Genomic DNA, 14,786 nt, shown 5'->3' on the forward strand with positions numbered 1-14,786 from the left:
GCCGTGGGTGAGTCGGTTATGGAGAGTCCAAAGAGGTTCCTTAAGTGTATTAAAGGAAATAGAATAACTAGAGAGAGAATAGGACACCTCGAGGAGTATAGTGGGCATGTAGATTTGGAAGTGCCAGAGATGGGCGACGTCCTCTACGAATTCATCTTCTTTAAGTTTACGGTGGAGAAAGAGTTTGGAACTGGGCGAAATTAGTGGTCATGTCTTGGGGACATACATTCCCAGCACAGAGTTGATATTGAACTTACTATAATGTGTGAAGGTGCATCAAACTTCTGGTGCCGACAAAATATATGAAAGATGAATTCAAGAGACCGGAGAAGAAATTTCGGAGAACCCAGTTGGCAGTCCCTGTCTATGTCAGTCATGGGTGTGGTCACGGATGACTCGCGGGTAATGAATGTCGTACTCTGCTTCAACAAGGACTGCAAATAAACATCTGGGAACTATAGACCAACAATCCTAACATCTGGAGTACATAAGCTAATTGAGAAAATTCTGGGAGGTAATGTATGCATGAGTTAGGAAAAGCAGGATTTGATTAGGAGTAGTCAGCATTGTTTTGTATGTGGGAGACCATGCGTCACAAATTTGTTCGAGTTCTTTGATAAATTAACCAGGAATGTTTTAGATGACAAGGTGTATAACCTTGTCTATATTGATTTCAGTCAGGTCTTTCAGAAGGTCCCACTTAGTAGACTGCTATGGAAAGTTAGATTGCATGGAATCCAGAGGAAGATGGCAATTTGATGCCTTGATGATAGGAAGCAGACCGGAATAGTGGAAGGATGCTCTTTGGACTGGAGGCCTTTGAGTCGTGGAAGGCCTCAGGGTCGGAGCTGTGACCATTCCTGATTGCTTTCTCTATTAATGATTTGGATGAGAATGCACAAATCATGACTATTACGTTTCCAGATGACACTAAAACAGATAGTGAGGATGTTTGGTCGCAGATCCTGAAACATCGGCGGAAGTGTGCTCAGAAATGCAAAATGCAGCTAAATATAGAGAGGTGTGTGGGGTTGCATTTTGGAAAATCAAATCAATGTTGGATTTTCATGGCGAATGGTAGGGCCTTAAGGAGTACAATGAAACGGAGGGATCTTGAGGTTCAAGTGCATGATTCTCTGAAAGTGTAGTCACAGGTAGACAGGGCGTTGAACAATGCTTTGGGCACATTGGTGTTCATCAGTCAGGGTATTGAGTATAGACGTTCGAAGCTATGTTGCAGTTGCACAGGACGTTTTCGAGACTGCACTTTTGGGATTGTGTTCAGTATTGAGCCAAAGTCCACTCTGAGATTCTATTCCAAATCTGCTGCATCTTGTGCACCAGGTTGGGGCATCTCTCTGACTTACATCTCTCTGATAATGCCTCAAATTTCCTTGGTACATTCCCTCTCAGCAGAAGTACACGTTAATTCTGCGATTGAGACTGCCATGAAGATCAAAGCAATCACACTTTCAGTTAGATAGAAAAGTAGATGCAGGATTGAATTCAGGGTACTGAGTTGAAGATGCACGCATGAAAAGGAGTGTGCTTTTTTTGAATGAAGTTTGAGGTAAAGTAACTTTGAAAGGGACAATGAATTCACTGCAATGAATATATTTCATCGACTGCTGAGAATATGTTCCAATGATTATTGGGAATAGAATATCTTCTTGGTGTGACTTGTGCAGTTTGACTGTTTGAAGTGACTTGAATAGAATCCTATTCCTTTGATGTTCTTGTTATGCAGTATGAATGGGTGATGCTTGCATTTTGTTAGACTGTGATCTATTGACAGAGAAAAGACCAATTGTTCACGGTTCATCTTTACATTGGCATAGACAGCTGTGATATCTTGACGTTAAATTTGTTGTGTTTCTCTCTCATGTGACTCCTAGATGTATCAGCTTTTCTTTCTTGCAGTGGCAAGACTTTCATCTGCTCTGGAACCTGTAGGTTTAAGAACTCCAAAGTCCACTGAGAAATCGTCTTCCAAATCCATTCCATAGTTGTAACATATAGTCCACCATTCTGATCACATCTCTCCAATTACACAGTATGCAGTGACCAAGTTAGTGGTGTACAGAAGTTTGGTGTTGTGACTGAGCATAGGTGGAAACAATGATTCAGGGGAGGGTGATTGAGTGACTGAGGAGACAGAGGTGGATTAACTGATGCTGTTGAAATGTAGTGAAGGAGAGCAGTGGAATATTTTGACACTGGAAGCTGTCACGTCCTTTGAGAAGGTGAGTGGGAGCCGTGACTGAGGTATATTAGATAAGTTATTCCCGTGTCTGGAATGTCATGTCTGAAATTAGTCTTACAGTGTGATTGAGGGTAGTGTCATTTAGACATTGCGGGAAGCGTTATGCAGTGACTGAGCGATGTGACTGAGGGAATTGCGTGTTTGTGAGTGATGGTAGTGTGATTGAATAACTGAGGAGAGTAGAAGGTGGTGTGTCAATTGAATGGATCAAAAGATTTAAGCGAATCTTTCGGCACAGAAGGGGAATAGAATTTCGTGAGCTAATGCAGTGGGATGTCATGACTAAGCAGACTGCGATTCAGTGACTGTCATGTGTGGGACGTTCTGACTGAGGTAAGTATGAAAGAGTGACTCAGCGGAGTGTGATGTCAGTAACATTCCTGTCGATCTGATCTCACTTGTAGGCGAGAGCAGATGAGGGTTTCTTCCCAGAAGAAATTAATTAGCCAGTAGTCTAATACTTTTTCCAGCAAATAAACATGGTTTCATGGCCATCAGTTGATTCTTCATTACTGATATATTATTTTTCATCGATTTAAAATTCCACCATCTGCAGTGTGAAGATTGAAAACACATCTCCAAAGCATTCGCAGGTTCTCTGGATTAATAACTCAGTGAAAATACTATTGCATTCTTGCCTCCATGAAATACATGACACTCTGAGAATCATTGCAACATGTCTGAATTAAAGAGATCCATCTTTGAAACATTCTTATACTGTATCTCCATTCCTTCAGATCCAAACACTGCTGAACATGGGGACGACACGACATATTCAACTCAGAAGCCGATGGAAAGTTTATCATCAAACAGAGCAGTGACGGCAGAAACAGGTAACATCCAGAGCTGAATCGCTGTGAAGTATTCTTTATGCAATAGCAATTAACACAAGCAGCGTATTGTGACAGGGTACAGGTGGTTTGGGCGGAACAGAAGTGGTGGAAAGAAGGGAATGAGATTTGCATTTTTGTTAAGGCAAGTATCACAGCAGTAATCAGAGATGTGACAACTGAAGGATCAGCCAGTGAGGCTTTGTAGGTGAAGCTAAGAAGTAAGAAGGAGATAGTGACATTATTGGAGTAGAAATGTGGGCCCCCAAATAGCCAATGGGCAAGAGAGGAACAAATATGCATGGACACTGGGGAGACTTGCAGGAGTAATTGGAGTGTTATAGTCGGAGATTTTAAGTTTCACGACATAGACTTGGACCGCCATAGCGTTTAGTGCTTAGATGAGGCGGAATATGTTAAGTGCTCCATCAGATGGAGAAACCGTATGATTTATATCTTTCAGATAATGCCTCAAATTTCCTTGATATATTCCCTCTCAGTCGAAACTACACATTAACTCTCCAATTGACACTCTCATGAAGTTAAAAACAATCTCACCTTCAGTTAGATCCACAAATAGCTGCAGGATTGAATTCAGGGCACTGACTGCAAGATGCACGCCCGAAAGGGAGTGTGATTTTTTTTGAATGATCGTTTGAGGTAAAGTTACTAGAAAGGGTGCAATGAAGTCACTGAAATCAATATGTTGCCCCACTGCCGGAAATATGTTCCAATGACTATTGCGAGTAGGATTTCATTTTGGTGTGACTTGTAAAATTTGTCTCTTTGAAGTGGGCTGCAATTGCAGATGTCGTGAATTAGAGTGCCTTAAAACAGACTCCTCTTCATTTTGATGTTCTTATAATGCAGTAAAGACTGGGTGATGCTTGCATTTTGTTGTTCTAATATTGATGATGTGCCTGGGATTAGAACAGGTATCCAGGAGTCTTCTCTATATTCAGAATGATGTTGCCAGGGTTGGAGGATTTGTTCTATAGGGAGAGGCTGAACAGGCTGGGGCTGTTTTCCCTGGAGCGTCGGAGGCTGAGGGGTGTCTTTATAAAGGTTTGAAAAATTATGAGGGACATGGATAGGATTAATAGGCAAAGTCTTTTCCCTGGTGTCGGGGAGTCCAGAACTAGAGGGCGTAGGCTTAGGCTGAAAGGGGAAAAGATAGAAAAGAGATCTACGGGGCAACTTTTCTGCAGAGGTTGGTGCATGAATGGAATGAGCTGCCAGTGGAAGTGGTGGAGGCTGGTACAATTGTAACATTTAAGAGGCATTTGGATGAGTATATGAAATAGGAAGGGTACGGAAGGATATGGACTGTGTGCTGGCAGGTGGGACGAGATTGGGTTGGGATATCGGGTCGGCATGGACGGGTTGGACAGAAGGGTCTGTTACCATGCTGTATATAACTAATACTCTATGGCAGATATGATATCATGCCCGCCGTTATGTGATGCTCCTCTTTTCTGTAACTCCCAGAGATTCTTTTATTGTGGTTCCAAATTTCCAACAAGTCATGGAACTACAGGTCAAACAACTCCATCATTCTCTGAAAGATCGTCATCCAAACCAGGATGCACTCATATTCGGATTATACCCCAAATTTGATTTTTAAATCCTCGCTTAGTCGGACTGGATGTTTTCCAATGGGTATTTTTGTGACATTGAAAGCAATATCAACAATAGGTCTGACAGTTGGCTGTTAGGTTGTGATAAGGATTCTGTCTGTCCTTCAGTAAGTTGGTATGCAGTGTGGAAAAGGTGTTATGTACTCTGATACAATTTTATTAGAACAAGAGCTCTGAATTGTGAACCACGGCACATACCACTCAGAAGAACAGGTCAGACTGCAAACATGTGACTTCTGTGACGGAAATGAAATGAATTGACTGAGGAGAGAGTGACGTATTAACTAAGAAGAGAGGTATGCAGTGACTAAGGGAGTGATGTTCAGTAATGTGAATGAGTGTAGTTGGAAACAATGAATGAGGGGATGGTGATTGAATGACTGAGGAGAGAGTGGTGAATTAACTGATGGGGTGAAAAGTGACTCAGAGCACTGGAATATTGGGACAGAGGAAGTAGTCATGTCATTTGAGGTGGAGATTGGGATGTAATGACTGAGGTGTGTAGGATTAGTGGCTCCTGTGTGTAAGACGTCATGACTGAAATTAGTTTTGTGACGTGATTGAGGGTAATGCCATTTAGAAATTGAGGGAAGTGATCGCAGTGACTGAGGGATGAAGGATACAGTGACAGAGGGAATTGTGTGTTCATGAATGATGGTACTGCGATTGAATAACTGAGATGAATGGAAGATGTGTCAAGCAAATTGATTAAATGACTGTGGTGAATCGGTAGGTCCTAAGGGGAATACAATTCGTGAGTTATGGCAGTGGGATGTACTAACTGAGCAGACTGCGATACAGTGTCTAAGATGTGTGGGACATTTTGAATGAGATGTGTAATAGAGTGACTGAGCGAAGTGGGATGTAGTGACGGACGTGAATGGAAATTGGTAGCTGGGACAATGTGATTTAGTGATTGAGGCGATATGGATGTAGAGACTGAGATGTGTAAAACGTAGGGCTGACGTGCAGTGGATCGGAGTGACTCAGTGTGAATTGGGACATTGTGACTGAAGCATGTAGTGGCTGCAGGCAGTGGGAACATATTAAAGGAGATCCGCATGATGCTTTGACTGTGTGAAGGTGATGGCTATGGTGAGCCTTGTAGTTTTGTGGGAAACTGTTATCCTGTTCTTTCGGAAGGCCATATTTGTAATTAAGGCAGCGTGAGTTTTTCACTTTGTCAATCTTGTCTTTGACGTAGTGACTGCGATCATGCCGAGTACTCACAATTCTTCATGTTGAGAACGCCCTTCGTGATTTCCCACACTCCTTTATGTTGTGTTTCTCCTTGGTATTGCTTCTAGCCATGCGTTTTCATTCCTTCATTGCACTTTCAAATGTTTCAACAACTCGGGGATCTAAAGGTTTAAAAATTCCAAAGGCCACTCAGAAATTTTCTTTCAAATCTTCTACAACAGATATTACGACTCCGTTGTTATCTCTCAGATTATTCCCCAACGTTGATTCTTAAGAAAGGAAAGAGAAGTACGGCACAGGAACAGGCCCTTCAAACTTCCAATCCTTTGCCATTCATCGTGCCCTCTCTGAAGTAAAAAAACAAATCTTCATTCCTTATTTGATCTGTATTTCTGTGTTTACCTCCAGTTCTTATAACCATCCAAATGCCTCTGAAATGTCGCCCATGTCACTGCCTCCGTAACCTTTTCTGGCTGTGCATACAGATCTCCTACTCCTCTCGTCATCAAAAACTCCTTCGCACATCTCACCATCTCACAATGAGCCTGTGACCCCCTTGTAATTGAAACAAAGAGTAAAAATAATTTACAGCCCAGGAACAGGCCATTTGGCCCTCCAAGCCTGAGCCTATCCAAATGTACTGTCTATAACTGTCGGTCAATTCCTAAGCATCTGTATCCTTCTGTTCCCCGCCTACTCATGCACCTGTCCAGATGCATCGTAAATGAATCTACCGTGCCTGCCTCTACCACCTCTGCTGGCAACGCGTTCCAGACACCCACCGCCCTCTGTGTGAAGGACATGCCACGTGTATCCCCCTTAAACTTTCCACCTCTCACCTTGAAAGCGTGACCTCTCGTTATGGAAACCCTCACCCTGGGAAACAGCTTGTCTCTATCCACCCTGTCGATACCCTTCATGATTTTATAAACCTCAATCAGGTCCCCCATAATTTCCTTTTATCTCATGAAAATAAACCTAACCTATTCAACCTCTCTTCAGAGCGAGCTCCTTCCATACCAGGCAACATCCTCGTAAACCTTCTTTGCACCCTGTCCAAAGCGTCTACATCCTTTTGGTAATATGGCTACCAGAACTGTACACAGTATTCCAAATGCTGTACAATTTTAACATGACTTGCGAGCTCTTATGAGCCTGTGTCGTATGAGCCGTCCAATGAAGGAAAGCATCCACTCAAGTCTCCCAATATATGATTAGACTTACAGTGTGGAAACAGGCCTTTCAGCCCAACAAGTCCACACTCACCCGCCGAAGCGAAACCCACACCTCTACATTTACCCCTTACCTAACACTACGGGCAATTTAGCATGGCCAATTCACCTGACCCGCACATCTTTGGACTGGGGGAGGAAACCGGAGTACCCGGAGGAAGCACGTGGAGAACGTGCAAACTCCACAGAGTCAGTCGCCTGAGTCAAGAATTGAACCCGGGTCTCAGGCGCTGTGAGGCAGCAGTGCTAACCACTGTGCCACTCGGTAACCACTCTATCCACCTGTGCAGCAACATTCATGGTACTATGAACCTGCACTCGCAGATCTCCCTTCCCATCAAATTTTCCCAAGGCTCTTCAATTCATCATATTATTCACTCTAGAATTAGTCTTGCCGAAATGCACCACCTCACATTTGTCTGGATTGAAATTCATCTGCCATTTTTCGGAACAACTCGCCAGGTGATCTATATCCTCCTGCATTTTTTCACAGTCCCTGATGCTTTCTGCTACTCTATCGGTCTTTGTGTCATTTGCAAACTTGCTGATCATACCAACAGTGCCCTCTGCCGGATCATCTATATATATGGCAAAGAACAGTGGCTCCAACACTGACCCCTGCGGAACAACACTGAACACCTTTCTCCATTTCGAGATACTGCCTCCAGCTAATACACTTTGTATCCTTTTGCTCAATCAATTCTTTATCCTCCTAGCTGGACCACTCTGCACACCATGCGACTTCACTTTCTTCATTAGTCTACCATTGGGAATCTTATCAAATGCCATACTAAAATCCATGTATATGACATCAACAGCCCTTCCTTCATCTATCAATTTGTACACTTTCTCGAAGAACTCTATTAAGTTGTTAAGGCACAACCTCCCCCGCACAAAACTATGTTGCCTATCACTGATAAGGACGTCCTTTTCTAAATATAAACAAATCCAATCCCTCAGTACTTTCTCCAGCAACTTTCCCATCACCGAAATCAGGCTCACTGGTCTGTAGTTATACATTCCTACTACCCTTCTTGTACAGGGGAATAACATGAGCAACCTTCCAGTCCTCTGGCACATCACCTGTATTTAAGGATGCCACAAATATATCTGTCAAGGCCCCAGTTATTTCCTCTCTCGCCTCCCTCAGCAACCTTGGATAGATCCCATACGGTCCTGCGGATTTGTCCACCTTAATAACCTCTAGCCTACCCAACATCTCTTTCCTACTTATGTCAACGTGATCCAGACTAATCAAACTTCTATCTATAATTTCAAGATTCATGTTCCTCTCCTCAGTGAACACTGATGCAAAGTAATCATTCAGAATCTCACCCATTCTGTCAGGTTCGACACACAGCCTTCCTTCATTATTCTTTAGTGGACCAATCCTTTCTCTAGTGACCCACTTGCTTCTTATATAAGAATAAAATGCTTGGGATTCTTCTTAATTCTGTATTTCATGACTGCTTTTAGTCCGCTTGATTGCTCGTTGAAGACTACTCTTATTCTTCCTATATTCCTCCAGCGCCTGTTCTGTTCTTACCTGCCCAGATCTTATGGACGCTTCCCTTTTTCTTTCAGCTAGTTGTACAATTTTTCCTGTCATCTACAGTTAACGAATGTTGCCCTTCCTACCCTTCAACCGGATATGCCCATCTCACACTTATTTCTGATGAAGGGCTTATGCCCGAAACTTCGAATTTCCTGTTCCTTGGATGCTGCCTGACCTGCTGCGCTTTTCCAGCAACACATGTTTGACACTACCTTTAACCTATCTTTGAAAGCTTCCCACGTATCAAATGTGGACTTCCCTTCAAGTAGCTGAATTCAAACCACATTTCAGAGATCCTGCCTAATTTTGATATAATTGGCCTTGGCCCAGTTTAGTACTCTTCCCTTAGGAACAGTCTCACCTTGATCTATGAGTATTCTAAAATTTTCAGATTTGTGGTCACTGTTCCCAAAGTAATCCCCCACTAAAATGTCTACCACCTGTCCTGGCTCGTTCCACAGTACCAGATCCAATACATAGAACATATAGAACATAGAAGGATACAGCACAGTACAGGCCCTTCGGCCCTCGATGTTGCGCCGACCGAATCCTACCTAACCTATACTAGCCCAATAACTTCCAAATGCCTATCCAATGCCCGCTTAAATGACCATAAAGAAGGAGAGTTCACCACTGATACGGGCAGGGCATTCCATGAACTCACAACCCGCTGTGTGAAGAATCTACCCCTAACATCTGTCCTATACCTACCACCCCTTAATTTAAAGCTATGTCCCCTAGTAACACCTGACTCCATTAGCGGTAAAAGGTTCTTAGTATCTACCCTATCTATACCCCTAATCATCTTATACACTTCTATCAGATCTCCCCTAAACCTTCTCTTCTCCAATGAGAACAGCCCCAAGTGCCTCAGCCTTTCCTCATAAGATTTTCCTACCATTCCAGGCAACATCCTGGTAAACCTCCTCTGCACTCGTTCTAAAGCTTCCACATCCTTCCTATAGTATGGCGACCAAAACTGCACACAATACTCCAGATGAGGCCGCACCAGAGTCTTATACAACTGCAACATGACCTCAGGACTCCGGAACTCAATTCCTCTGCCAATAAAGCCCAGTACACCATATGCCTTCCTCACAGCACTATTTACCTGGGTGGCAACTTTCAGAGATCTGTGTACATGGACACCAAGATCCCTCTGCTCATCCACACTACCAAGTAGCCTACCATTAGCCCAGTAATCCATCATCTTGTTATTCCTACCAAAGTGAACGACTTCGCACTTAGCTACATTGAATTCCATTTGCCACATTTCCGCCCAGCTCTGCAACTTATCTATATCCCGCTGTAACCTACCACTTCCTTCCTCACTATCCACAACTCCACCGACTTTTGTGTCATCCGCAAACTTGCTTACCCAGCTTTCAAGTCCTTCCTCTAGATCATTTATAAAGATAACAAAAAGCAATGGTCCCAAAACAGATCCTTGTGGTACACCGCTAGTAACTGCGCTCCAAGATGAACATAATCCATCAACTACTACCCTCTGTCTCCTTCCAGCCAGCCAATTCCTAATCCAAACCTCTAATGTATCCTCAATGCCATACCTCCGAAGTTTTAGCATTAGCCTACCATGGGGAACCTTATCGAACGCCTTACTAAAATCCATATACACAACATCTACTGCTTTACCCTCATCCACTTCCTTGGTCACCTTCTCAAAGAACTCAATAAGGTTTGTGAGGCACGACCTGCCCTTCACAAAACCATGCTGGCTATCCCTGATCACGTTATTCCTACCCAGATGTTCATAAATCTTATCCCTTACCATTCTCTCTAAGACTTTGCCCACCACTGAAGTCAGACTCACTGGCCTATAGTTGCTAGGGCTATCCCTACTCCCTTTCTTGAACAATGGGACCACATTCGCTATCCTCCAGTCCTCTGGTACTATTCCTGTTGACAACGACGACATAAAAATCCAGGCCAATGGCTCTGCTATCTCCTCCCTAGCTTCCCATAGGATCCTGGAGTAAATGCCATCAGGCCCAGGAGACTTATCTATATTCATCCTTTCCAATATTCCCAAAACCTCTTCCCTGCATATTTCCAGGGCATCCATTCTAATTATTTGTGATTCCATATTCACATCAGCAACAGTGTCCTGTTCCTGAGTGAATACTGATGAAAAGTACTGATTTAATGTCTCTCCAATCTCCTCCGCCTCCACACACAACTTCCCACTACTATCCTTGACTGGACCGATACCTACCCTAGTCATCCTTTTATTCTTGACATACCTATAGAAAGCCTTTGGGTTTTCCCTAATCCTACCAGCTAAAGACTTTTCATGTCCCCTTCTCGCTTCTCTTAGCTCCCTCTTTAGCTCCTTCCTGGCTACCTTATAACACTCAATCGCCCCTACTGAACCTTCACGCCTCATCTTTACATATGCCGCCTTCTTCCCTTTCACAAGGGACTCCAATTCCTTACTAAACCACGGCTGCCTCACAAGGCCCTTTACACCATGCCTGACTGGTACATACCTATCGAGGACACGCAGTAGCTGCTCCTTGAACACTCCCCACATCTCATTAGTGTTCTTCCCTTGAAGCCTGTTTTTCCAATCCACACATCCTAAGTCATGCCTCACTGCATCATAATTTCCTTGCCCCCAGCTATAGCTCTTGCCCTGCGGCACACGATTATCCCTCTCCATCACTAAAGTAAAAGTCACCGAGTTGTGGTCACTGTCCCCGAAGTGCTCACCTACATCCAAGTCTAACACCTGGCCTGGTTCATTACCTAGAACCAAATCCAATATAGCCTCCCCTCTTGTTGGCCTGTCGACATATTGTGTCAGGAAACCCTCCTTCACACATTGTACAAACACCGACCCATCTAATGAACTCGAGCTATAGCTCTCCCAGTCAATATCTGGGAAGTTAAAGTCCCCCATAACAACCACCCTGCTACCTTCACTCTTTTCCTGAATCATCCTCGCAATATTATCCTCTACTTCTCTAGGACTATTAGGAGGCCTGTAGAAAACAACCTAACAGGGTGACCTCACCTTTCCTATTTCTAACCTCATCCCAAACTACCTCAGATGGCAAGTCCTCTTCCATCGTCCATTCCACTGCTGTGATACTGTCTTTGACAAGTAATGCCACGCCTCCCCCTTTTTTACCCCCATGTCTGATCCTTGACTGGACCGATACCTACCCTTTCCCTCATCGGACTGTTATACTGCTCTAGAAAACTCTCCTACACCCTTCTTAAAAATCCTACCCTACCCAGACCTCTAACGGTATGTGTATCCCAGTCAATGTTCACAAAATTAAAATCTCCCATCACCACGAAACTAATGCCTCTACATCTTTCCATAATCTGTTTACTATTTGTTCTTCTATCTCAAGCTCATTGTTGGGAGGCCTGTAATACAAACCCAACAATGTAACTGCACCCTTCTTATTTCTCAGTTCCACCCATAATATCTCACTGCCTACTATCTCTATAGTGTCCTCCTTTAGCACAGCCGTGAGATGATGCCTGACGAGCAATGAAACTCCACCACCCCTCTTTTATTTCCCCCTCTCCTGTATGGAGCGTCGATAACCTGGGACATTCACTTGCTAATCATCATGCCCGTCCTTCATCCAAGTCTCTGTGATTACAATAACATCATACTCCCAGGCACCAATCCAAACTCTAAGTTCCTCTGCCTTATACGCTATACTCCTTGCATGAAAGTAGATGCATTTCAGGCCACCAGTTCTTTTGACTTTATCCATTCCCTGCCTCCTCTTCCCTTTATTAATGCTATCTTCATGATGCTTACAGTCTCGAGTTGCCACCTCGTTACCTACTTGTTTTCTCTTCTGGTTCCCAGTCCCCTGGCACATTAGTTTTAAAACCTTCCAACAGCAGTAGCAAATATTCCCCCAAGACGTTGGTTCCGGCCTGGTTCAGATGTCCATCCATTTTATAATAGTCTTGCCTTCCCCAGAAGCGGTCCCAGTGTCCAAAAAATCTGAAGACCTTCAAAGTGGAGGAAAAAATCCCTGACTCGTAAATACTCTACGAATCGAAATTACCTGTTCTTAGTACTGTATAACATTCTATCTGGGCTAATCACTAGAATTTCATTTAATCTTTTCCTTTGATTTAAGTTTTCATGTGATTAAGAGATGAGAAGTGTCAGGATAAATCCTCAAAAAATTGTGTGATTGAGACTATGATTCAGTGCAGATTTCACGAAGAGTTCAAAGAGGGTTAAACACGAACAACATGCACTTGATCTGGTTTTGTGATTCGTCTATCATAGGAACAGACCAGAAAGTTGAAATTTCAAACCTGCATGTGCTTCCTGCTATTCTCCTTCTTCTAGCCCTGACCTTCCCTTCTTTCTCACTCAGGTCCTTAATCAGATTATGCATTGTACCAATTATTTCAGATAATTCATAGCTTTAAAGGAGCTTCCAGGCCCTGTGTAATGTTTTTATTTTATATTTGTTGTCAAAATGATATCGATCAAGTCAATCTACATTCTCTCCTCTCTCTCGCCTCTTCTTCACCCACTCCATACTGTCAACGTCCTACCTTTGCTCCATTACACTGACACTTGTTCCTGATTACATGATCGTCTAACGACCTGTTGAATGTTTCAACTGAGCCGAAAGTCTTCACTCTTCTCGATGGTTCATCCCAAGTCCTAACTCCTCCTGTTGTATTTTATATAACGTTTGGAACCATGTTTAAAACAGTGTCCACTGGTTTTACAGCCAGTTATCACGAGTAAGAGATTCACTCCATCCACTTCAACCAAACTGTGATTGTAAAAATCTTCACTCATCCTCTTCTGCAGCTTGTCCTGTTCAATGAAGTATACAGAAGGCTCCAGTTTGACAGTCGCTGCCAGTTGTTTGATTTGAAGTCACAGCCACAGTGATTTAATCGGGTCATTTGATCTTGTTGTCTCGCGTCATAACCATCTCGTTTGGTATGGTGTTGATGTCGTTCCTATATGCATTTAGTAAACCTGATAAACATAACCTCTGTGTAAAGCTCTAACCCTGTCATCCAGCATATCTAATTCTCCGACACCCCGTTCCAACATGTTATTTTCTTACTCTGTCGGTGTTTCCATTCTCGGTCCATATTCAAATCTTTACACCCATCATAATCTTGACAGCTCTCTTTACATCTCTGTACCACTAGTTTTTTCCTCAATCCATGTCTCACGTGTTTGTCTTTCATTCCAGAATCAAGAGCCCCTGCAACAAAACCATCTACTGAGTGCAAACGAGCAGATGATGAACATTTAACACCAGGTATCCAAAAGCTGCTGAGAGGAGAAGTTCAACTTAATTGTTTCAGGCATTAACTTTAGAAATACTCCGTCTCTCACATAATCATTGGGGGTTCGTAATTGAAACTCTCCATGAGCCTGCTATACACAAGTCCACTCCAAGGAGGTACACTTAAGTCTCCCAATATAAGAAATAGTTGAAGAATTTCTACAACACAGGATTAGTCTTTCGTCCTCTATTGTCTGCACAATTTCTTTGAAAAAACAAATCAATCAAGATTCCTTGTAAATGACCTACCCGCCACGCCAGCAGTCCCCAGCAGTGTAAGAATGTTGCTCTTGAATCGCTATATTATCCAATGCTGTCGCTCCCGAACCTATCATCTTGATTTGCTTTTCGTTCTTTTCCAGTAACTCCACGTTTTCAGTTTGAGCCTGTTGTTGCATGAGATGGAATAGTGCTCCTGTCCATTCCCCGGATCAATACTGTCCACGTCCATAATGATTTTGAAAATGTCTTGATCTTCACCTCTCCAAAAAGAACAGTCCGAGATTAACAAAGTTATCTATGTTATTGAAGTGCAGTGGCAGCAGATCCATTCTTGCAAATCCTATTCCTATCTAATCTTTCTCTGTTCCTATCTAATGTCACGGTCTCACTCTGAATGTCCGTCACCCATAATTGGATGTAATCATCCACTGAATGCTGAAAGCATGTCTTACACAGTTTCATGGAGAAAGTGAAGACAGCAGATGCTGGAGATCAGAGCTGAAAATGTGTTGCTGGAAAAGCGCAG

Source organism: Hemiscyllium ocellatum, unplaced genomic scaffold (assembly GCF_020745735.1).
Source record: "Hemiscyllium ocellatum isolate sHemOce1 unplaced genomic scaffold, sHemOce1.pat.X.cur. R3, whole genome shotgun sequence".
Lineage (NCBI taxonomy): Eukaryota > Metazoa > Chordata > Chondrichthyes > Orectolobiformes > Hemiscylliidae > Hemiscyllium > Hemiscyllium ocellatum.